This window comes from Terrapene carolina, unplaced genomic scaffold, assembly GCF_002925995.2.
Source record: "Terrapene carolina triunguis isolate 2854851 unplaced genomic scaffold, T_m_triunguis-2.0 Scaffold62, whole genome shotgun sequence".
NCBI lineage: Eukaryota > Metazoa > Chordata > Testudines > Emydidae > Terrapene > Terrapene triunguis.
The window spans coordinates 65240652-65266527 of NW_020664413.1; the positions used below are offsets into that span (position 1 = coordinate 65240652).

The 25876-nt window shown below is 44.8% G+C and overlaps 1 long non-coding RNA gene across 2 annotated transcripts in view; it reads right to left on the minus strand.

Annotated features, from left to right (window-relative positions):
• Nucleotides 1-1802: 1802 nt before the first annotated feature.
• The window catches only part of LOC112111462, a 43418-nt gene continuing 19344 nt past the window's right edge, over nt 1803-25876 (minus strand). For both annotated transcript variants that reach the window (XR_003369605.1, XR_002908491.2), the window contains exons 2-3: nt 24219-24319; nt 1803-2122 (exon numbers count right to left, since the gene is read on the minus strand). This is a non-coding gene — a long non-coding RNA (uncharacterized LOC112111462). The remainder of the gene's footprint in view (nt 2123-24218; nt 24320-25876) is intronic.

The window sequence follows — 25876 nt, forward strand, 5'->3', positions numbered from 1 at the left end:
GCCTGATTTTTCAGGGGATGGGTGCTCGGCACTGTCTGAAAACTAGGCCCCTTTCAGGTGTCTCAAATGGAATCACCCAAGGTCACTAGTCACTTCTGAAACTCTTGGTCTGATTGCCTGAGCCATTTGGGCTGAGCACCCATTGGCTTGTTGATGTAAGCCTGGGCAAACGCAGGGTTTAGAAAGGGGACAGAAAGGGGAAATGAGAAGAGCATTAATTTGTACCTGGAGGACTTTGAGGGCTTTGGGATGGTATAGCATGTTTAAGCAGAGTATGACTTGTCTAACCCGTGCCTCAGGCTCTGCACCGGAATCTGATGGGAAAACTGTCCACTTAGTCCACACATGCTTAGACAAGTCAAAGGGTTTATTTATTTTCCTCCTTTCTCTGCTATTCTGGCTGCAGAGTGATCCCTCTCTGCTGGGGGAAAAGAATGAAAGCATTCGCTCTGTCTCTGCAGTCTTTCAAGGGGCACACTCAGCAATTGATCCGATCATTTTGTGTCTCCTGACTATGGGTCCACAGAGCCAGCGAATTGTGTCAAAAACAGTCCAACACATTCTGGTGGATTATAGAAAAAAACCTCCAGGATGAGAAAGGGCTCTGAGATTTTTTCCTTCTTTTATCTAGCTGCTTGGAGAAGTTCGGGGTCTTGCCTTCAGACTTTAGAGGTGGGCAGAGGCACACAACTGGTTGGGATGACATTATCCACCAAACCGGTATTTGAGGAGGGATATTGCACTGGTAGAAAACACTGATGCTAGAATCTTACAGTTAATTGTACCAGTGGGGAGTTGCACAGCTTTTGAATAGGGCATGAGGGAAGGATCATGGATACTTGCTGTAAATATCAGATTATGGACTGTCTACCTATTTTAGTGTTTTATATTGCCACCTATCACCGTGGTATCTGAGCATTATCTAATGGGCTGATTGATTAATGGCCACGGCTTTCATACGTTAATAAAGTAGGGCCTGAATCTTCTCTCACGTATTCTGGTTTTACACAGTTGTAACTCCACTGCATTTTTTGGAGCTACTTCTGATTTACACTGGTAAAAGCGAGAGGCAAATCAGACCCTTAGAATTATGTGTGATTTACGGATTATAATTAGGGCCTTCATTTACATATTCATGTTGGTCCTACTGGAACCACTGAATTTTTGGGGCATTGTTTAACTTGTTTGCCTCAGTTCCTTTGCAGGAGTGACTCTTAATTCTGTCTCCATGTTTATGCCTTTGATTCTGCATATATCAGAGGAGTAAGATAACTATACAGCATGGGTCTCAAAGTCACGGCCCATGGGCCATCTGCGGCCCGAGAACCTCCCCACTGCGGCCCCCGGAGGAGAGACGCATGCAGCCACGCTGCTAGCTCTGTCTGCTGCACGTGTCGCCCCCCCCGCCCCCGCAGCTCCCATTGGCTGGGGGAGAGGGACAGAGACACCATCACTAGTCGCCGGGCAGAGTCAGCCATGGAGGCAGTATCATTAGTTGCTGGGCAGAGTCAGCCATGGAGGCAACATCACTTTTTTCCACAATGAATATAAACAAGTCAAAATACCGAACACAACTATCTGATGCACACCTTGCTGCAATCCTGAAGGTTTCAACTGCTCAGTCACTGAGGCCAAACATCAACAAACTGACAGAACTGAAGCGTTGCCAGGTGTCTGGCAAACACTAAAAGCTCTCTGGCAGGCGAAGAATTGTATAAAGTTGAATGACACTTTTATTGTTTCTAAGAAATTTGAAATAAACAATACAATATAAACGTTTTCTTTTCTGAACACCATCTTCAGTGACATTATTGGCCCTCTGGGAGGATTTGAGGACTGGCACTGGCCCTAAGGTAAATTGGGTTTGAGACCCCTACTGTACAGGAACATTTGGGTTTAGGGATGGATTTCCTAAGGGGATCGCCATTGGTTCATTAAATGCTAATTGGTTGACCCCCACCCCCACTGAGCACCCTTTTTATTTTGTCTGATCCGGAATCATTTCTAAAGGCCAAGAACTGGTCCAGTTGAAGTCAATGGCACTATTCCTCCTTGTCTTCAGCATGGACAGGATTTAACATTTCCAGGGAAACGAGCTCACTCTTTCTTGGGAGTTTGTCCTCTAGGAATATTGATACAAGAAAGAAAATAGAAAAGACAAAGATGAAACTAATTAGACCCAATACTGTTTGTGTTCCCCACTGGGCCATACACCACCACCTTTTATGAAGCATAAGGATTTCTGTCTTTGGCAAAGTATACAAGAGGAGAAGAAAGTGTTTACAAAATGTCAGAGTGTTTAATTTTTCATCAGTGAAGCTAAGAAATGTGTGATTTGTGCTAAAATTTCCTTTGCTGTGAGTCTTTTGCTTTCACATTATTATTTAGTAACAGTAATAATTATTGATTTATTTGCATTCCGACCAAGATTGGGGGCCTACTGTTCTAGGCACTGCACATATATAGAGAAAGAAACAATCCCTGGCCAGAATTTACAAGCTAAATAGATAGATGGACACAGGGCAGGAGAAATGAAGTAGCATTATCCACATTTCACAGATGGGGAGCTGAGGCATGGAGAGATTGTGATTTTACCCCCGGCCATGTAGGATGTCTGCCATAGAGCAGGGAACTGAACCTGACTCCCAGTCTGATACCTTCACAAGATGATCCTTCTTATATTGTTTGCATCGTTCCAGGATCTGGTACTAAGGCCACCTTTGTATCAGGTTCTGAGCACCCGCAGCTTCCGCTGGCTTCAAGAGAAAGCATATTTGCTTGCCTAGGGTTCCTGCATTCAGTTCTCTGCTCTGCCACAGACTTCCTTCATGACCCTGGGCAAGTCACTTAGCCTCTCTGAGCCTCAGTTCCCTGTCTGTGCATCAGCAGTACTGGCAGTATTGGGAGGATAAATGGGTTAAAGATTGTGAGGTGCTGTGATACTGCAGTAATGGACATATAAGTATTGTAGATAGATGTAGGGTTAAGCCCCAAAAGAGAGGGAGTTGATTAGCTTGAGGCCCTGATGCTGATCTCACTTATCCTAGCGTAAATACTGCCAAGCTCCACTGATGTCAATAAAGTTACATCAGCCTAAAAATAGGTGCAAGTGGGAAGTGGATCAGACCCTCAGAGTTACATTTGGGAAAGAGTTAACTTGGATTTGAACTGTCTCTCTGTCTTAACTTGTCGTAATTTTATGGCCGTTGTTTTGGGGAGAGAGAAGGGGGAACTGGCATAAATTAAAGAGTGATGAGCTCATTTAAAACAGAACTGGGCCCATTAGAATTCCAGCTGCTGAAAATTTGCACAGCTGGATTTTTGCTGAAGAACAGGCCCCTCATCCGTGTCCTTCTGCTGGGCTAAAAAATGTCCACTTAAAATTTGTAATGAAACTTTTTTTCTCTATATGTATTTTACAGCCAAGCCAATATTCTCCCAATGACAGTCCAAAAGGTGAAGTCCCACTCTGTCCGTTGGCTGTGCACAGTGGAACAGGAAATGGCACAGATATGGTTGTCCCACTGTCCTTTCTATCAGTCCCCTATAGAGGCTGGAAAAGCTGTGTTTGGAGAGTGAAAGACCAGGCCTGGACTCAGTAGCTGGGAATGCTTTGATGGTCTCCCTCTTAGCTCTTCAGGGAAAAAAGTTGGTTAACAGTTTCAGTAATTCGAAGGGTTGAATGCAGAGGGCTAGATTCTGACTTAAGGTGGAGCCCTGAACAAACGGTGTGGTGTAAGTTGCACCACTGTGGGAAAAGACCCAGGGGATGTCATGCCTCAGAGACACCACTTGGATTTCAAGCCTGCTTCCTCCTCACTCCTTGGGGACAGTAGTTTGGGCAAGGGATTTCAAGATTCATCACATTTCCATGGGACTTCCGTGCCTAACTCCCTTAGGCTTCTTTGAAAATGCCAACCCTATTACTCAGTAAAGTACTACCCATCTCATCCTGAGGTGTTTCAGTACTCAGCCCAGGGAGGAGGGAGTTACTGCCAAGACTCCAGCTGTTCGCCAGCCACTGCCTGCCCATCTGATCTGGGGAGGGAACTAGCAACTACATAGCCTGCTTATTCCTTCATGCGCAGACCCAAGGTCTGGGTAATCCACATAGTAGTTCAAGAGGGCATCTTACTCACAAGTCCAAGCCACAAGATAGCTCAGAAAAAGGAATAGGTTAAATAAAGAGAAGGGACTAACGTCTTCATGAGTCACATGACTGACCCGGACAATTGTTTGTTTTTTCTGTGGTGTCTTCTTAGAATTGGATTTCGAGTCCCCTGGCTGCACAAACGGTTGGAACACAGGGCGTTTTGGAAGAGCAAGATGGAGCTGTATAAAGCTAGTGCAGAAGGAGCAGAGACTGGGGAAAGGACCCAGTGCGACCTTTTGTCAACCAGTCCCCTAGCAAGGGGTCTGGCTGGTTCAGGAGGTCAATAATTTCACACCTCAGCTTCTGGTTCAAAGCCAGCCCAGCAGAGGATATATTCAGTTATGTTGAAAGAAGGATTAAGCAGCCTCGTAAATATTGATAGTTGAATGAAATATGCCACATCCTTTTAGAAATTATGTTAACCTTTTGAGCATGTATGGAAGGGAAATCCCTGTTTACCCACACATTGTGGCTCAAATGAGTACGTTACAAAGGATCCCAATTCCAAGACGAAGATGATGTCTGAAATAACCACTATCTTCCCCTCATAGACTAGTTCAAAGTTGGCCTTGTGGCTTTACAGCTGTCTAGTTTCCTCCAAGCATTAGTGCATGGGCTCATCTTTAATCAAGAATGTATTGAAACCCGTAATTTAAGGAACTAAAAACCATCCAAACCAACTCTGTTGGGGAAAGTCTGAAAAGATGAAATGTTCTTGGGGGAGGGGAGGGGAGCGGAGGTTGGGTGTAGATTACGAGGCACATTTTCGTAATATTTAGTATGTCATCTTCAAATAATGTTTACAAACCTCAAAACTCTGGGGAAGTTTGTAGGCTTTAGCAAACAGATGTTAGTAGTCAAGAAAGAATTATGACTCTTGCCTGAAAATATTTCCTCCTGCTTATCAATGACATGCAAGATTTTCAAGATACCCTCTTTATGGAGTTGGAGACCTGCTTTTCCTGCAGGGCTGTGAATCAACAGATAAAAATAAGCGTAGAGAGTCCTTGTTAACTGGTCATGAAGGCAGCACGTCATTTTGTGGTCCACTGATTGTGTGTGTGTGTGTAACCAGCACTGTGAGGCTTTGTCCCCATCTGATAGCTGGGACTACATAAAGATGTTTATGAGCCTGCTGCTGCCTCCTGGCTATGCTCTGAACTCATGATCCAAAGGTCCTGAATGCAACCCGTGCAGAAGACCCACAAAGGGATTTTTTACATGTGCATCCAGCCCCTTCTCTCACGCACTCTTGTGGAAATTGGGGTAGGCAGTGGTTCATGCTGAGCAGTCCCTTCATAGGCCCTGCTGAGGGAAAGTGACCTCCCAGAATCACCTGGAGAGACAAAGCCACCCGGCTCCAGCCGCCTAGTAGGAGAGAGGGTGGGCTACTTCGCACCCCTTGGAGACAATGAAAGGAAAAGCAGAATGCATGTTTGGGGGTGGGGGCAGGGTTGCAGTGGAGCAAAGAGGGGAATACAAATGTTCTCTCTGCTTGCAAACCATTTGTGAAGATGTGCTGATGTTCATGGATACAACAGAAGCCAAAGTGGCTCTGAGTTGGGGGTGGGCTCTGGATTCTGTGCAAACTGTTTGTGCAGTATCTAATTCTAAGTAGACCCTATAAGCAAAACAACAACAAAAAACATTGACATGTGTTCCTTTAGCTTGGTAGCTGGCATCCAAGCAGAGAAGCCAAGGACTAAATGGGCATGGACAGTCAATACCCTCTCACTGGTAAAGGAAGTTCATCCAGAACAAGGTTCTGGTGCATCTGCAGAGTGATTCCAGAGAAGCAAGCATTTCCATTGTCCATTGCTCTGCGGATATGTTAGTGCTGTCAATCTAGGAACCTCCCATGTGCATTCAACTTGCTTCTAAAAAAGTGAACAAGGTTGGTAGACCCCACCTGGATCGTCTCTTGTGTTGGGCCTCCTGGGACGTAACCCCACAAAGCATTGGGCATCTCTTGGGAGACAGTGAGTTGGACAGTCCCTACATTTGAGCCCCCAGTATATTTGACACAGGTACGGGGTGAGCTGTGTTAGATCTCTTGAAAAGAGCTAGGACCATTGCAAAGCCATCAGATAATAACGAATTGGGGCTATTATCTTCAGGCCCAAAACACCAAGGTGCTGAGTCCCTCCAGGAGGGAGTAGGAAGGCTGTGGTCTTGACTAGCTTCTGCTCTTCCCTATTTCTCAGCTTTGAACATAGCAGCTAACATTTTGCCCCAGTTTGTCATATAATATAAGCCTGTCACTGGCTTCTACTGTAGCTTGTGGCCATTCCATCTTGCCTGTATAATCTACCATGGTGGTGTGCCCCCTTCTGATGTCTAGATTTATGTCTGCTATTGTCACCACCCTAACGGGGCTGCTCCTTTAGCTCGTGCAGCTGAGGTTCCAGCTTTGAGATCGAGAAGTTACCAGTTTCAATCCCGGCAGATGACTCAGTCAAAGGGGTTGATTTTTACACCTGCAGCGCTGACTTCTAAGCCTTGCTGCTTTACCCTATTGGTGAAGTGTAAGCACAAAGAGAGGGATGATGATGGCCACATAAAGAGGGGATTGCTTTCCTATCTTTTTATCTTTTATGTAAACTGTGGTTATACTACTCACCAAGGCATTTGGGTATGTCCCTGACCCACTCCTTTTCTCACTGGCTCCTTGCCTCTCCTTCTCTTGCCTCTCCCTGGTGGCGCTGCTGGTGGTCTAATGTGTGCTAAGCAGATGTTTTCCTCACATGTTTGCATGGTTATTTTACAATGGCTTCATGCAACAGATGTTACCTTGCAGTCACATTCTTTGCATGGGCAGCGGACTGCTTAGCTTCTGCCCCTGTAGATCTAGAGAAGCAACTACTCACACCGCTATTGCCAGGTTTCCTTTCAGCACGCTTGGCAACGGTGTGCGGCGCACTCCTGCTTACACCCCATCCCTTCCCCCCGATTTATAGATGTTAGCTGATTTTCTTTTCTTGTGACTTTTAATTCCAATTTTTCCTAGAATCCAGGCATCATTTTCCTTCCCTCTAACTTAAAAATGGCAGATGGCATGAGTAGAGTTGACATTTTCTGTGTGATTAGTATTAAGGACCAAGGAGACTCTAAATAGGTCACCGATGGAATACTACTACATACTTTGGGGGCTTGATCCAAAGCTCATTGCTGTCAGTGGAAAGACTTCCATTCATTTCAGTAGGCTTGGATCAGGCCCATTGTCTTCAAGGAAAGAAACGGGAAGAAGATGGTGTTAGCGAATGCCCGCAAAAACACGTGCCATCAAAATTCACGACTCAGCAGGGAAGGTGAAATCCTTTGAAAGTGTCTCAGTCCATTGCTGGTAGTCTCTCAGTTTAGGAAAGTACAGCATAATTACAACTAGATTTTTTTAATCTTTATTTCTTTACTAATTGGGAGTTAAGTTACCATATGTGCCTACAAGTCAAAGGCACTCCCTGGAATGTTTTTTTTTTCTTTAAAGCATCCAGAAATAGTCATATCACAGGTCTGATGAGCCTGGATTGAGAAGGGCAAAATTCTATGCACAGAATCCCATATATCTCATTAGAGGCAAAGAAAGATTGTATGATAGTCATTTTAGCTCTCTTCCAGCTCCTGCTGAAGGCAACAGATAGACTCCCACTGACTTCAAGCTGGCTAGAGGCCTTTGTCAGTGATGTTCTTTGCCCCGAGTTAAACAGGATATTATTGGGAAACTTCTAAACTGGTGATTTACACTGTCTGCCTTGTTGACTTTGGAGTTGGAGCTGCTTGAATACCCCATCTGGAGCAATTTTATTTCCGAAGACACATTGCAACCCATCAAAAGACGTAAAAATGCTAGTGATGAGTACTCAGATTCGGTCATTTCCATCTGTCAAGCTTTGTAAGGATAAACATTGACTGTTCAAGTGCTGGATTTGGCGAAGTACAGCGTCTAGTTATATTGGTTAGGAAAAGCGACGTTTGGGGAAGCCACAGCAAAGGAGAGCATGACAACACCACCGCTGGGGTACTGGAGTTGGGCCAGGTATACATATTTTGGTTAGTGGAGAAAAACAGCCATCTGTCCAGTAAAGGATGTAAGCAGTAAGCTTCAGCGGTCTGTTTTTCCCTCTTTTGCAACAGAAAGAAAGTCTTGTCTGTCGAGCTAGTCTGTTGCTCTGGTAAAAGCTACTGTAATTCAAATTGTGTTGAAAAGGGGCAGTTTAGCAATTTGAGGACAGAGGGTATTTTTCTAACTTTATTTTTTCCAAATGATGACTCTGTCACCCAGTCTCTTCTGACTGAAGGATGGAGAAATCATTTGGTAGGACACACGGCTCTGCTGATGGCGTCTCAAAAGAGGAAAGCTGCCAATCAACATGAGTGAACTAATATTAATAAATGCCACGGGCTGATTCATTGAATAATCTTTCAGTTGGGTTTATGTTGTGCTATTAGGAAGTGTCTGGATTTTACTAGACTTCCAAGAACCACAAACAGAGCTTTATTTATTTATTGGTCTGTGAGCTGCTGTAAAACTGCCAAATAGAGCTTTAGTACCAGAGGAAGTAAAGTACCTTCAGAGTAAACGATAATTAAATACTCTTCCTGCAATACTTTACCAGCAGAAATCCTACTGCTTTCAATGGGAGTTTACCTGCTTTACTGCTGCAGGATTAAGTCCTAAGGTGCCTCTTGAATCAAGGGGAGGGGCAGGTGGAGGGGGTCCGGTGACGACCTTGTCCATGAGGAGATTGACGTTGAACTACCTGAACGGGCCAGAACCTAAGCAGGCATAAATCAGCATCACTCCACTGATGACCAGACTAAGGTTGGAATTGGATCAGTGATAATTTGTTCCAATTGAGGATCTGACCCATTCAATTTATAATCCCATTTTAATGCTTCTTCAGCCTCAATCTCAGGGTTGAATTCAATGGAGCTATGCTGATTTACACCCATGTAGGTGTAACAAAGCTTCTATCACCGTTTTCCCCTCTCTTTTTCCTTCTGTACCTGATCCTCCTTATTGTGTCTTCTATCTTCCTTCCCTAAGCCGGCCTACGTTCCCCAGGTCCTTCTCTCATATCCTGCCACCACGATGGTGGTTTAGGGCTCACTCCTGCACTTGAAGTCAGTGGGAGATTTCTGCCTGGGAGGGAGTGCAGGATTGGGTCTTTACACCGTAAGCGTCTTGACATTGCAAAAGCTCCAGTATGTAAGGTTTTTAATGTGGCCTTTTCTGATGTCACTTTTTCATGACATCAGACACCAAAGAAGAGTAAGAATGTGTAAATACCCATTTAGATGGGCCTATTTTAGTTTTGCATAATTAAAAAAAAGGCCTACTGACATAATGGTAACGGATTTGACTTAAAGCGATGAAGGACTGGAGATTTAAGCTAAATGCACCACTTAGATCTGAGCTGTTGGGCCTAGTTGTTGCAGGAGTCTTAGGGTACGTCCAGACTACCCGCTGTATCGGCGGGTAGCGATCGATTTATCGGGGATCGATATATCGCGTCGCGTTAAGACGCGATATATCGATCCCCGAACGCGCTCCCCGGAACTCCACCGGAGCGAGTGACGGTAGCGGAGTCGACGGGGAAGCCGCGGCTGTCGATCCCGCGCCGCGAGGACCCAAGGTAAATCGATCTAAAATACTTGGACTTCAGCTACGCTATTCACATAGCTGAAGTTGCGTATCTTACATCGATCCCCCCCTAGTGTAGACCAGCCCTTAGAACATTGTTTGTGGTTATAATTACAGTGCTTGGTATGAAATGTAGACGGGAGGATCCAGGAAAAAAATGCTCCATATGTGCAATGCAGGAAATGTTCCAATGTAAGTGCCACCCTGCCTCTGATCCTGTGCACCCACACAGATCCCGGCTGAAATCAGTGAGGCTCCGTGTGAACCTCGGGAGCCAATTGCTTTAAGTCAATTGCAGGACCCGGCCTTAATAGACATTAAAAACACTCCAGCAGCCCCTGATGGTGCACAGCACAAGTCTGTGACATTCTGTTCTGGAAACAGGAATTTGTTCCCTTTCCCGTTCCTCAAGGCCACCTCCAGAAGTTCTTGCTCAGGCAACCTCCTCCTAACTCCAGTGGAAATGTATCTGAGTGAAAACTGCAACAGGACATTAGCATCTGGCCCTCACTTCCATGGCCGCCAATGGCTAGAAAGTGCAACCGAGGCCAAGGAGCTGGCCTCCAGGAGGCACCGCAGATGGAGCACAACCCAGGGGAAGGGGGATGAAAAGCACTTTTGCCCTCTGTGAATGCTGGGCTGCATCAGAGGCCAAAACAGCCCCCAGCCTGATTTAGAGCAGTCCTCAGCAGCTCTAACCTTCGGCAGCTCGCCTGCCTGCCTACGGGCTACGGCAAAGCCCCACATTCCGGCAGTGCCAGGCACTACAGACCCCCTTCCTGTCCTCTCCCGCTCCCTGTCCAACCCCTCTACTCTGGGGCTTGCAAGGAGGGCAGTGCAGGGCAGCTTACCACAAGCCCGTGCTGAGCTGTGCCAGGAAAAGTCTCCCCTGATAACTTGTGACACCTGTGCAGGCAGTGCTGAGGGGCAGGGGGCAGAAGCTGTCCCTGAATGCTTAACCCCTTGTGCCCTACAATGCTCATCAGTAAAACATACAGGGATGAAGGGATGGCACATCTCCAAATGACAGGGCTTTGCTACTGGGCTCAGCTGAAGCAGAGGGAGAAAAAAGGATCATCAGGGGTTAGAAGCTTCCTGTGCAGAGCTGGGGCAGAACTTGGGGAAATAAAGATCTGGTTATACACATAAACCAAGGGCATGATCCAATGCCCATTAAAGACCATGTAAAGACTCCCATTTACTTTGGGGGGTGGATCGGGCCTGTTTCTTCTGCCCTCTGTGCTGAGTCTCTGTCTGGAGCACATGTTTACAAGTGAGTCATCCAGCCCCTGCAAACAGGAGTTTCTTACGTCAGTGCTGGAACAGCAGGAGCCTGGCTGAGTGCCAAGTTCTGATCTGGTGAAATGTTCTTGGCAAAAGTCAAACCCTTTAAAGTCACTTCTCCGCAAGATACAGAAGGTGACCTGCCAACATTTGCCAGTTTCACTTTATATGCAAAACATGTTAAAGCGACCTTATGTACAGTCCTACCAATGATGAGAACTGCACTGCCATAACAGGGCATGATCAGCCAGAATAACCTTGTAACTGCTTCTGTCCGTGGCTTGTAGAATCTTTCATCCTTCATCTGTCCTGTCTATTCAGGCCCCGATTCTACACTAGAGCCATCTGAGTAGGCCTTGGGGTCACATGGAATCCCACTGACTTTAATGGGGCTCCGTGCAGCCTCAGGGTGTTGCCTGCCTGGAGCTCATTACAGAATCAGGACCTTCTCTACTGTAAGTCCTTTGGGGCAGTGGCTGTCTATTGCTATGTGTATGTACAGCACCGAGCACAATGGGGCTCTGATCTCTGTTGGCATCTCCATGCACTATTGCAATATAAATACACGTTAATATTAATACTGTTATTTTTTTACCATTTCCGCCAGGTCTCCGTATTCTAGAGGAAGAAAATGATGTTTCTAAAATAGCCAATTACACTCAGGGACCATTTTTCAGATTCTTTCCAAATTAGATTTGAAAATACTTCAGTGACAAGAACGAGGAGTCCAGTGGCACCTTAAAGACTAACAGATTTATTTGGGCATAAGCTCATCTGAAGAAGTGGGTTTTTAAGGAAGCTTATGCCCAAATAAATCTGTTAGTCTTTAAGGTGCCACCGGATGACTCATTGTTTTTGTGGCTACAGACTAACACAGCTACCCCTCGGATACTTTAGTGACAAGTTTTGTTTTAAAAGAAATTGTGTGGTTGTAGCTTTGGGGCCAGATGGGGCCAGAGATTCTCAGCCCCTAGTACAGGAAAGTTATAATTGTTGACGCTGATCTTCAAGGCCCTGATTCTGCATTGTGTGGTCTTCACGGGGCCTGCTGCTCCCCCCTCTCCCATATTACACCAAACAGGATTGTCTGCGAGTGAAAGGAGTAGCTATATGGGGAGCCAGGCAAGAATCCACATCACTCTCCAGTTCTGCCATCAGATCCACAGTGAGAGAAGCAAACCACCAATGGAGCATTTTTAAGAAAGAGCCAGAATGTGGCTTACCCTGTGGGGGCAGAAGGCAAAAGGGATTTTCCTTCCTCGCCCATAATCCCGGTGCAATCAGCAGTGCTAGGCTTCTCAAAAGGGGCAGAGCACGGGTGAAGTTATAGCCCTTCCTTGTTCTGCGCTGGCTCCAGGACTTAATTCTTTCAACGAGTGTACCAGCTACTGTCCGGCCATGCACTTCCCTGACACACTGACCACTGTCCCTGCTGCCTGTGGCTTGTCATTAATACGGCTGTAGTATAAAACGCTGGATGTAGCCCTGGATCTGCAGAGCTGGGAATAAATCGTGCATTTGAGAGACCACCAGCAGCTTCTTTGTCTTGGCTGCCGATCCATTAACACGATGCCATTCTGGGAAGAGAGCGGCTCTCTGGGTCTGCATGACCGCTCAGAGGGCAGCTCTCCAGATCTGTGTTTGCCATGGCTGGTCTCCCAAAGGGGGTGTGTAGTCTGAGTCAACAGGCGTGGGTTTATCAAGATCCTTACGTTCTTCCCATGTGTTATCATTGCAAACAAGTATGGAGCCAATTTACTGAGCTCACATTATGGCTGAATTTAGCTGAAATAATTTATACTCCTGAGACTTCTCAGATGGATAGCTAACAGCTCTCTAAGGGCTTGCCTACACGGGGACATCCAGGAACTTAACTAAAGGTGTGGATTGGTGCATTAAATCCCTGTGTGGATGCTGTTATTCAGAATTAAAGTGGCTTTAATTTGGTTTAGTTTAATTCACTTTGGAAGTAAATTAAGATCGACCAAATTAAGGCAATTTTTAAGGGCAGGCTACGCTTGAAATGCTGCATTGGTGCAGCTGCACCGCTATAGTGCTTTAATGAAGATGCTGTAAGACCATGGAAGAGAGCTTCTCCTAGTGTTTTAGTTAATCCAATTCTGAGAGAGGCTGTCTACACCTGCACTTAGATTGGTATAACTGTGTCGTTCAGGGGCGTGGATTATTCACACCCCTGAGTGATGTAGTTATACTGAAGTAATTCTGTAGTGTAGACCAGGGCTAATTCTGAATGAGGGTGTTCACACAGAGATTTAATGCAGTTTAACTAATTCACTTCAAATTCATACCTTTAGTTAATTTGGATTAATTTCCTGGATATCCCTGTGTAGAAAAGCCAATCAAATGGAACTCTAGTTGTAGCAAATACTAAAGGGAAACTATGTAGCTCTGTGACACATCCCGTAGGGCTTGGTTCCTGAAGCAATGACTGGTTTGCACTCTCCTCATAGGAAGCTTTTTCCTTCTGTAACAGATACTCTGTTTGCAATATGTTTCATGTAATAATTAATGCTAACTACAAATATACATTTAAAATAATATTCATTGTATTTCATTGTGGCGGGTTGGACCCCTTAAGGTGCCACCTGATGTGTTGGGATACCACTGAGCCCGCCTGTTTTGCCAGCCAGGGCCCCCTTTTTACCTGTCTTGCTGAGCCAGGCTATTAAGCCTCCTCCAGCACACACACAGGCAGGGCCACACCCAACTGCAGAACGACACAGACACTGAGATTAGCTCTGGGGACTCAATTTAAGGGACTTGCCCCAGCACTTAGGTGTCTACCTCCTTTGGGTGCAGACCCAAAGGTATATTATGAAACCCACCTCCTCCCTCAATGTGGAGGAAGGTACGCACAGCCTCTTCCCCCCCCCCAATTATGAATTGCACAAATGGGGTTATACTATAAACAAGAAATAATTGTATTACCCACAAAAGGTGAATTTAAGTGGTTAAAGGGGTAGCAAACAGAACAAAGCAGATTACTAAGCAAATAAAACAAAGCAGGCAAACTAAGTTTGATTCACTAAAGAAACGGGTTACAAAATGTAAATTTCTCACCCTAGGTATTGTTGCAGGCAGATGACAGAAAGTCTTGAAAGGCAGCTGCACTGGTCTCCAGCTTGAGACCTCAGTTATTATTGCTCACAAGTAAGACGCCCTTCCAGCTCGGGCTCAACCCTTCTCCCCCCATTCTGTTCTTGCTTCCAGGTGATTTTCAGTGTCTATTTGAGTGGGGAGGCAGAGGAGAACCAAGATGGTGTCACTCCCCTGCCTTATATAGCTCTTGTATATGGCGGGAACCCTTTGTCTACCAGTGGAAGAACACTGGCATTGCAAGGGGTGAGTCCAGTCCCAGGTGACTCACACCCATGTCTCTGCAGGGCTATGGCAGCCATTGCTCGTAAGCTGTCTCCAGCGTCCACAGGAAGACTAAGCTCTTTCACAGTCCATTGTCTCTGCTAATGGCCCATTAGCCCTGTCTGGTTTTTCTGTTGTTGTACCTGAAGGGTTAGTTGGGGGTGACACCCAAAGTAACACATTTGAAATACAGATTCATAGTCAATATTCCTAACTTCAGATACAGAAATGATACAAATTGGATAATCACATTCAGTAAATCATAACCTTTCCAATGATATCTCACATGAGCCATTTTGCATAAAGTATATCTCAGTTATGTCATATCCATATCATAAGCATATTTTCATAAAGAATATGGAATGAAACGTCACATTAACCTTTTCAGATTCCCATGTGCAATACAATACAACAGAATGGAGATTGCTAGTATTAAGTTGCATATATCCTGGCTACATATATTGTTTTGCTGGGCTTTATGCATTTCGTAACTATGGACACTACGGCTACAACATGAGAATTGGGAATTCTTATTATATACATTGCATTTCTTGGAAATATATTTGGTGCCTAGATATTATAGTGATGAGCTCAGTAAAAATGACAGCCAATGAATATGTAGGGGACAATAAAATGTCAGGTTAGTAGTAATATTACAGTAGAAACTGGAAGTCCCAACTAAGATCAGAATTGCAGTGTTCAAGGCACTGCACAAACACATGGTGGGGGGCGGGGAAGCCTAGCTCCCTTGAATTCAAGAGGAATTTTGCTTTGGCTTCAACCAGACTGGGATTCCACCTGTAGTATTTACAGTCTAATCAAACAAAGAGGAGAAATAGAGTTGAAGTGACTCTCCCAAGGTCACAGAGCAGGTCAGTGCCAAAGCCAGGAATAGCCTCCCAGTCTTCTGAGTCATAGTCCGGTGCCCTACCCACTAGACTGTGTCACCTCTCAGGCTGTTCCTTGTGGAGGGATAAATCAGTGGTTTGAGCATTAGCCTGCTACACCCAGCGTTGTGAGTTCAATCCTTGAGGGGGCCATTTAGGGATCTGGGGCAAAAATCTGTCTAGGGATTGGTCCTGCTTTGAGCAGGGGGTTGGACTAGATGACTTCCTGAGGTCTCTTCCAACCCTGATATTCTATGAAATTACTAGCCTAGGTTGGAGTGGTGCTGAACTGCCCTGTTCCGGGGGGAGTTCAGAGAGAGGTCGTGCCTCAAAGGAGTCCCAGCCACTTCTGTTGACTTTGTGAAAATACAATTTTTTTGCAAAGAACAAAGTAACATTTTCAATCTTTTTAAATTATCAGCTTAATTCAAGGTAAGAGACTTGTATGTGCTGTGTAGTGTTTTGTTGTTGTTCGTTCCAATATCCATGTGGTGGTTGATATCAGACACCTTCCCTGCAAAGAAACTTAGAGCAATCAAGGGAGTCAGGAGAAGGGAGAGATGAAAATTAGTAAATAGTGGGCCAGATCCACAGCTAAATTGGCATAGTGCCATTGATTGAGCATCAGCTGCGGATCTAGCCCATCCGTTTCTGGGCATGTTCCCAGTACAGTTTTGGTGGGGTAGGGAAATTCTTAGGCAGAACTTTGAAGGAAGTAGCAATATTGGCATAGCTGGGCAGATCTCCAGGGTTCAGGAGCATACAAGTGAAAGTTTATCGGGTGAAATCTGTTGGGGGTTTTGTTTCATATTGGGTTCTGTATCTGATTTTTAATTGGTGTTTATTCCCAGCTCATTTTATGGAGCAGTTAATAAAAAGCAGTCTCTGTTAAATAAATAAATACAATGAAATTATTTAAAGTGATGTAATCGCTGGCAAAGGAATATTTGAACTTTTAAAAAACAACCTATGTAATTGCTTTTTAAATGGGAAGAGTGCTGACATTTCCCCTGATCTTGGACACCGACCCCAGAGAATCACTGATTCATTTTGATGTTTGGGTGCATGGATATTCTTTTTAAAGCGCTTTGGAGACTCCAGCTTTTCAGGAACTTTGATAAAAAGGAGAAGACGTGAGATTTCTGGGGTATTTATTTCCCCAGTGATGTTGCTTCAAAGACTTTGTGGTCTGGGCAGATGTCCAACAGGGCTTATTGATATTTTTAATATCCATTGTTTCTGCCATGGGAGTTCATGGCTAGTGGTTGGAGCAGCAGTCAGGCCTAGGGAGTTGTTAGCCAGGAATCGGTGCCCAGTGCCAGAGCCAAGGATCACAGCCCGTCAGAAATCAGAGCTCAGGGTCTGAACCAGATTGGCTGGAGTGAGACAAAGCAGGACTAAGAACAAACAAGCTCAGGAGCTAACACAGCCTTGGGCAAACGCTTTGAGCAGTCACTGAACTGCTGCTGCTGACTCTGCTGACTCTTCTGGCCTACTGCAGGCCAGGGGCACTTCTTAGGGTGGCTGGAGACTGGCTCTGCTGCTGGCCCTGATTCCTGACAATTCTCGCCTTTCCAGAAAGAAATCCCAGCAGAACACTGTCTGCAGCCTACTCTCTTTGGGGCTTTTCATGCCAATGGAGCTAGGCTGATTGCTAGCAGCAGAGGATCTGGCCTGTTACACCCTGATTTACTCTAGGCCCAAGCCTACAACCTGTTCCATGTGAGTGGACCCCATTACCTGAGTGTAATTCCATTGACTGCAATTGGCTTCAGTGGGGCTTCATGTGGGTGCAGCAGTCCGCCTCTGTGGGGCATGGACTGCCCCTTACTAGATGTTTGTACAGCACCCAACACAATGATCTGATTGGGGAGAGAGCCTCTGGGCCCCAGATTAATATTGATATTGATCAGCAGCTATCTCTTAGGGGTCTGTAAGGCTTTACTTCTCTTAGCCCTGGTCTACACTACGACTTTAATTCGGATTTAGCTGCGTTAATCCGAATTAACCCGTCACCCGTCCACACTACAGAGCCAGTTAATTCGAATTAAAGGGCACTTAAAATCGATTTCTGTACTCCACCTCGACGAGCGGAGTAGCGCCTAAATCGATTTTGTTAATTCGAATTAGGGTTAGTGTGGCCGCACACCACCGAATTACTGTGGTTAAAGTAATGGGGTAGTGTGGCCGCACACCACCGAATTACTGTGGTTAAAAACCGAATTAATGTGCTTAGTGTGGCCGCGCACAATCGAATTTATACAACCTGTTTCCCAAATTCGAATTATCTAAATTTGGATTAATCCTGTAGTGTAGACATACCCCTGGACACAGCTAGTGACAAAATGCCATTGTATAATTCGTTAGCTCTGCCACCAGCAGAAACAGGGGTTACACGGACCTCCTGGCCCATTCCTTAAACTAGTTGTGGGCCAGATCACTAGCCAGCCAGACCTGCACCCAGGCAGTCATGGGATTACGAGGGAGGACATCACACTGCTGCTAAATAAGAAATTAACAGCAGCAGCAACACTTCCAAGTCGTACCTAATGATAATAGGCCTGATGTAATTCCACTGGATATAATGGATTTACCCCAGAGGTGGAGTTAGCCCACTGTGTGCACTAAAGTATTGGTGAAAAAGACAAGCAGTCACAGGATCATATCTGAACAAATCACAGCATGTGAAAATAAGAAGCTGTGCCAGCAGCATCAGCAGCTGGATGGCCCCTCTTTCACAGCTGTTCATATGCTGCCTTCAGTGCTTTGAAAAACTCTGCCAGAGCTCTAGATGATGACACCTCCTACTCCCCTCATCCTCCAGAAGCCATCTCTCTCTCTCTGTGCTGGAGAAAGCGAGCAAGCCTACATGTTTGCCACCATGGCTTTAAGGAACAGTGCCGGATGATAAGGCTCCATTCTGATCAGCTGGGTCATTGAGATCATAGAATATCAGGGTTGGAAGGGACCTCAGGAAGTCATCTAGTCCAACCCCCTGCTCAAAGCAGGACCAATCCCCAACTAAATCATCCCAGCCAGGGCTTTGTCAAGCCTGACCTTAAAAACCTCTAAGGATGGAGATTCCACCACCTCCCTAGGTAACCCATTCCAGTGCTTCACCACCCTCCTAGTGAAAAAGTTTTTCCTAATATCCAACCTAGACCTCCCCCGTTGCAACTTGAGACCATTACTCCTTGTTCTGTCAGCATCTTCTGAGTCAGCAAGTTAAACATGTGCTTAACTTGAAGCCAATATAAGCACATGCTTTGCTGAACTGTGGCCAATACTGTGAACATGTTTTTTTCCCCCAGTGGAGATATTTGCCCTGACACAAGACACTGGAATGAGGGGACTCCCTTGTACTGCAGCCCTGTGGCTCTCCCATGTCTTTATTTTTCTGTCATCGATGGAGTCGGATTATATGGGTTCTCATGGATTCAGACTCTCAAAAGTAAATTAAATCAGCTTGGATATGAACATTGTCCTGTGCGCAGGGAACTAGCCAAAGGGTTGTAAGCAGAGGATTATGATATGTGGTAAAATAGAGATTCGGGGCAGTCTCTAGTGGTTTAGAGCAGGAATCTGTATGAGGGCTGGTTTCATTTAATGCTGATCTAGAAGAGGGAATAATGAAATGTGCAGGTGCTACTAAAGTGGGAGAAGGTGAGAACACCTGGGATGGCAGAGAAATAGCACAAAGGGACCTAGAGAAGTCAGCGAGATGGGCAGAAATGACACAATGAAAAAAGCTAGCACATAAAAATAATCACAGTCAACCAGAGGCAGAAAGCTGCAGAGCACTCATGCTGGAAGAGACTTAAACATGATAGTGAACCACAAATTAGACACAAGTTTATAACAGGATGTGGGAGCAAAGAAGATGAATGAAAACGACTGTCTGTGGGGAAAAAAACCCCAAAGACTTTCTAGTCTTGGTTAAGCAAGTGGGAAACTGAGACACCCATTTCTCTGCTTTTGTTATTTCATCCTCCCACCCATGTTCTCCACAGTTCTCTATTTTGTCCACCTGCCGTGTCCTGTGTGACATGGAGCATGTGTCCAGACTAGAGTCTGGGCTCTTCTTTTTGACTGATGGACAATTAACTTCACTCACCTGCCTTGTAAATATTAGTCTGGACACTCCACAAACGTTTGCTCCCGACACAAACAGTTGTGGTTTGCCCAAAGCTGAAGCATAGGATAAATCACAAATAGCATTTATTGCTGTGTTAGTTAAAACAGGAGCATAGACTCTAGGCAGACATACCCCTGTACAGTAAATGCTATGGGGAGAGGGTTCCTTTGTTTGATATTTTTCTGCCCAGACCCTGATCCTTCCCTGGGTTTCGTAGCTGCTACCGTAATACACATAATAAGAACGATAACCACCAATGGAATTTTGGGCTGTGTGCCCTGAGGTATTGTGTCATAAGACAGGTCGGTAACAATCCCTCTTCTTTATGACTTTTTGCAACATGCATTCAGTTCTGAGCCCCTCATTACCAGCAAGATATTGACAAATTATAGGGATTCCAGAGAAAAGTAACAACAACAATTAGTGGGCTGACGTGAATGACTTATCATAAGGAAAGATTAAAATTTAAATATGGATAGCACAGCTAAGCAACACAGAGAAGAAGCCACAAGAGATTTTCCAGCTGAAAACAAGTGGGATTACACAAGGCAATAAACTCTAGTAACTCAGGCTCAGATTTTTAAAGATATTGAGGCACCTGACATCCAATGGGAGGTAGGCACCTACATACCTTTAAAATTCTTGCCATCGGTTCCTCTGGCCAAAGGAAGATAACAGGAAGAAAGGGACCTAAACATATGTTGTTCATATTTCTTGGAATCAGGCCTCAATCCTGTTTGAAAAACACCAGGTCTGCATTCATTTATTATTTTATTATTTCTATTACCAGAGCATATACCTGGTCATGGATCAGGCCCCTGTTGTGCTAGATGCTGTACAAATACAGAAGAAAAAGACAGCCCTTCCCCCAATCAGTAGCACATACAGAGTAGAATTTTATATCATTCTTATGCCGATGTATTTCTTCCTGCAGGTCTCTGGAAATTTGCATTTGAAATTGCTGCTTTTATGGTGAATACAAAGCCCGAGTGGCAAACAGGAAGGCGCTCATGAGAATTCAGGGCCTTATTCACAATCACGAAGAAAATCCGGGAGAACCTACAAAGTTTTGGTATCAAAGAGGTACGTAAAGTGTATAGGTGGTTTCACAGATTCAGCATTATTCCTTCACTCCAGCATCACGTCTGAAGTTCTGATGAGTTGTGAGGGCGGAAAAATACTTGTTCCAACAGAATATGGCATCTTTGCTAGTAAATACAAATGCTAATAGAAAACATATGAAAATCTATGGATTTATAGCTAACTTTGTGTCCTCCTCCCCAGCTGAGCGCTCCCATGTGTGGGTTTATGAACTTCATAGGATGGGAGCTAAATTAGCTTTAATTGTGTCTTGTTAAACTTGACCATTTGGTCAAATGACTGAACTTTTCCTAACCTGGCTGTTTTGTTTTTAATAGATACCACTTCTTTATATGGCTGAGCTGTTCTTTCTCTAACTCACCGCCTTGCACATGTGAAATATTTTGGCTCAGATTGGAAATACAAATGATCTGTTCATGTTTGCATGTATCATTGTGTCTTAGTTGAAATGTTGCAGGGCAATATGGGGGAACAGGGTCTATCTTCACCAATCCCGGGGCAGACACTAACTGTAAACAATCTTTTCATAGTTAACCAGGAAGTTCTGTTGAGATATTTGTCATTGTTATTATCTTATAGGGAGTTCAAAGAGGGAATAATTAAGCAATCAGCACTTTATTTTTCTACAGAAATTTAATCTCTGGAAGGGCACATAAAACTGCAGGTTTGCTTTGCAATTCCTTAAATAGGCATGTGTATTGCATAAAATTACTCAGACAATCATATTGGTTTGATCCTGTTTACACTAGGTTTCTTTGAAGAGGTTTTAAATATATACTATGTGCCAGTAGCTTATTATCTAGTTAAACAGGCACATTTAACCATTTGATGACAGTGTGCAAAGAGAGGAATTCACTGTCTTAAAAACACACAGAATAATAGCCAGCAAGGAAGGAACTAATAATGCATTCTATGTTCATAATTGGGGGCAGATGAACTCTGGATTTGCTATCTGTCAGTATGTTCGTGCTATATTTTTCAGTAATGTAAGGTCTTACTCATGCAAGGCACTGAGTATCCAGGCCCTGATCATGACAAACACTTAAGTGCATGCTTAACTTTAAGTAAAATGATGGCAATGAACTTAAAGTCAAGCGCGTGCTTCAATGCTGTGCTGGACCAGGGCCAGAGTGTGAACTTTCTAAAATCTAACGATGTTACTTTGTATGTATTTTTAAAAAAGCCTCAGCGTCTTTAACTAGTTAAACGCAGCCCTGTAGAATGAGGAATGGAACAAAGCTTGAAGATAGCTGATTGAATAGACAAAGGCACACAGGGAGCCAAATTCTTTGCTGGAATAATTCCATTGGCTCAAGAGCATTTGGCTTAATAACTCCCACGATCCACCCTTAAATTACACTCTCTGTTAACATCCTCTGCTTCTTGTCTTCCGCTCCATTTGACCTTAAATGCCTTTAAAATCACCCAGACCATGACAATTACAGCTGTCAAGGTGTTTGCATCCCAAGGTGGCTCTTAGAAAGTGGGCGCAGAAGGTAATATTGGAAAGGTCACCATTGATAAGGCACAGGCTGTGGCTGGGCCCTGGCGTTGCTGCCTGGAGGACGGGGTGGACACATGGAATCCTCTCACTTTTGTGTCCCTGCAGAGCCCAGGAACTGGTGGGGCTGGTTGAAATTTTTCTGACAAAACTGTTTTCCAACAGGTTTTCAGCTAAACACCATTTTTTGCAAAAAGTCTCTTCTTTCCTTGGAAAACGCCTATTATTTATTAAAAATGGAACATCCGAAAATGGAAATATTTCTATTGGGAAAAAGCTGCCGTGGTGCCTCATAAGAGTTACCTCATGTCCCTCTTCTCTGGTTTGGGTTGGACTCCTTAGCTTGCCAATGTCTCCTCCCCTCTCCAAGTGAATGGAGAATTGAGCACAAGGCTGGTTCTAGTTCTCGGCCTGTCACTGACTAGCTGTGTTGTCTTGGATCAGTCACTTCGGCTTTCTGACACCCTATCTCTACAGTGGGGACAATGCTATGTACCCAGATGGGGGTGTCGTGAAAATAGGTTTGCCAACCCTCCAGGATTGTCCTGGAATCTCCAGGAATTAAAGAGTAATCTTTAATTAAAGATTATGTCATGCGATGAAACCTCCAGGAATACGTCCAACCAAAATTGACAACCCTATGTGAAAATTAACTACTGTCTGTACAGTGCTCTGAACATATAAAGCTCAGTATAAATGCTAAATATAACTATTAGCATCCTGGGAGACAGATAGCCCAAAGTTGGAGGAGGTGGGGTCCTGCTCCCAGTTTGCAGTGGTTCAGAGTGGGGAGCATGCTGCGCTCCATGAAGAAGTCTAACCTGTGGTGTGCTCCCCCTGCATGGCGGGACAATGACAAGAAGCTACCACTTAGCCCTAAGAAATGAAACCTCTTACAGATGTGTGCAAAGGAAATTGATTTTGGCCCTTTATCCCAGCTTCTGGGCCTGGTCTGTCACTCCCCAGGTGGGTAGGCCCAAAGGATGATGTGGACCTGGAGCACTCCCCCTCTGCAGGAAGTTGTTCAAGATTAAGCTCTCGTACCAATCAAGAAGAAGCCTCAATGAGGCTTGAAGGAAGTTCTGCCTTCCTTAGCTAGAAGGATAATGGTTGTGATGAGACACCTTGAAGATGGGGTTATATGCAGGGTAATAGAAACATCACTGGCTGACAACTATAAAATATGAAGAGTGTCAATGGAAAAAGTTAGAGATACATTGCACTAAGAGAGCTGCAATTTATTATGGGAGCATGGCTGAAATATCAGGCAGGGAACAGCTTGGAACCTGGCCACCTCTTTGGGCAGAATTCTTTTAAAATCTGAGACAAATATAAGTGCTTTTTCTTGTTGTGTCAAGACAGTTCTATCTCCCTTATCAAATCATTGCCATTCAGTGTGCCCCAGTATAGAACAATGCAGAGTTCACTTCAGTTTGCTTTTGAAGACAGCTGACATCTGTCAAATGGATACTTCTGGGGGAAACGGTTGGCGTATACAAATCAGTTAATCAGTTATGTGACCTTGGACATGCTACTTAATCTCCTGATCAGGGCTGGCTCCAGGGTTTTGGTCACCCCAAGCAGCCCAAAAAAAAAAAAAAGCCATGATCGTGATCGCGATCTGCGGCGGCAATTCGGCGGGAGGTCCTTCGCTCCGAGGTAGAGTGAGGGACCGTCCGCCGAATTGCCGCCGAATACCTGGACGTGCCGCCCCTCTCCGGAGCGGCCACCCCAAGCACCTACTTGACAAGCTGGTGCCTGGAGCCGACCCTGCTCCTGATGTCTGAGCTCTGCGTTTGTAAAACAGGGATACTGCTACTCCCTTGCTCCCCCTTTTTGTCTGCTTTGTCTGTTTAAGTTGCAAGCTCTTCCCAGGGCAGGGACTATCTCTGTGTGTGTGTGTGTGTGTGTGTTTGTGTATGTACAGCACCAACAGAATGAAGATCCAAGGCTAACAGGTAGTCAGAGCTAGGCATTTGGTTTGCCCTGTAGGCTGTTCAGATTCACGCCTATGGCCCACTTCACTGTCACTAATGGACTTTTCACCCTCACCGCAACACCTCTGTAAAACAGGGAGCATGTGCCCCATTTTAAAATTGGGAAAACTAAGAGTCACGGTAGTTTAAATGACTTACCCTCTGGGACCCCTGTGTCTGAGCCATCATCTGCTGAGTCCCAGGTTATGTCTACATGGCAGTAGAGCAGCACAGCTATAGCACCGCTGTGTAGACACTTCCTACAGTGACGAAAAGGGATTTTCCATCAGTACAGGAATTCCACCTCCCCAAGTGACAGTAGCAATGTCGACCTAACTTTTAAGTGGCCAGGCTCCAGTCCATTTCCCTGGGCTAGACCACAGTGGCTCTGCATCCAGGTTTGGATTCTAAAATCCCTTATCTTGTGGTGCTCAGATCTGAGTTTTTGGTTGAGGATAGCAGGCAGAAAAAGGGATATATTAAAACTTTCCCAGTGTTTATGCTTATGGTACACAGTCATTTTACTGCCCAGAGTTCAAGCCTGCCACAGGCAAGTCACTGAATCACATTTCTTCCTTCTCTTTGTTAGGATATAGATATTCAGGCCTGTCTTTAAAGGTGATCTGTTAACTTTGCTTCTGACTCTAAACCCTGTTGTGCCAAATTAGCTTTAACCACCCTTAACTTTACAACCCTTCAGCAGCCCTTGCTGAAACAGCACCAAACTTGAAAGATTACTGGCAGCTTCCCATAATGCTGCCCTTACTTCAAACCTTTCACAAGTGGACTGAAGTGCAGCTTGTTGCAACTGCCAGCAAATGGACACATTAAGATCTTGACCCTGTCGAAGGAGGAGAGGCAGAGTTTTGGTGGTGGCTCGGATGTTGAACCATACTGCAGTGGTCAGGACTCGGTGTTGCTGTAAATTGTGTATTGTTAACTGTACTTGTGTTACGTTGCATATGAAAATAACCTATAAGTAATGTAGTAAGCCCTCTTCACCCCGCAGTGTGCAAGACAACCCGGACCCAACCTTCTCGGGCCCACTATAATAAAAAGTCTGAAACACTAATTAAAATAGGTGTGGTATGCCCGTACGAGAGAAGGTGCAGGGCATTGTACTACACAAAGGGCAGTGAAACAAATAAAATATCGACACCTTCCACCTTAATGCCTGGCCCTATCAGGAAATGTGCTGCCATATGTCCTATGCTTTTCCAGGGATACCTGGGACAGTCTGAGGCTCTGTTCTTAGGCTAAGTAAGGCCTTCTGCTAAGCAGCAGAGGCAGCCATAAGCTAAGAAGTGAACGGTCACATCCTCACATTCCAAACTAGTCACATGAAAATAAGGTGCTATTGGGCTGTTAGAAATACAATTCTGTCCTGATATTCCTATCACCTCCAGAAAAAGGAAAGAGCCTAGAAGATGTAAAAGGAAACTTAGTTTAATAGCATCCTGTCTGGCAAGAACTCACTTATCCATAGCTGGGATGTAAAATCCTCGCTTCTGTATTGTTTTGTATGTTTATTTGCATGGTCTCTGTCTGGTTCTGTAATTGTTTCTGTCTGCTGTATAATTAATTTTGTTGGGTGTAAACCAATTAAGGTGGTAAAATATAATTGGTTAAATAACCATGTTACAGTATGTTAGAATTGGTTAGTTAAATTTCAGTAAAATAATTGGTTAAGGTATAGCTAAGCAGAACTCAAGTTTTACTATATAGTCTGCAGTCAATCAGGAAGTAAGGGGGGAAATGGAAACAGGGAATGGGGGTGGGGAAATTGGAATCATGTTTTGCTAAGGGGGGAATGGGAA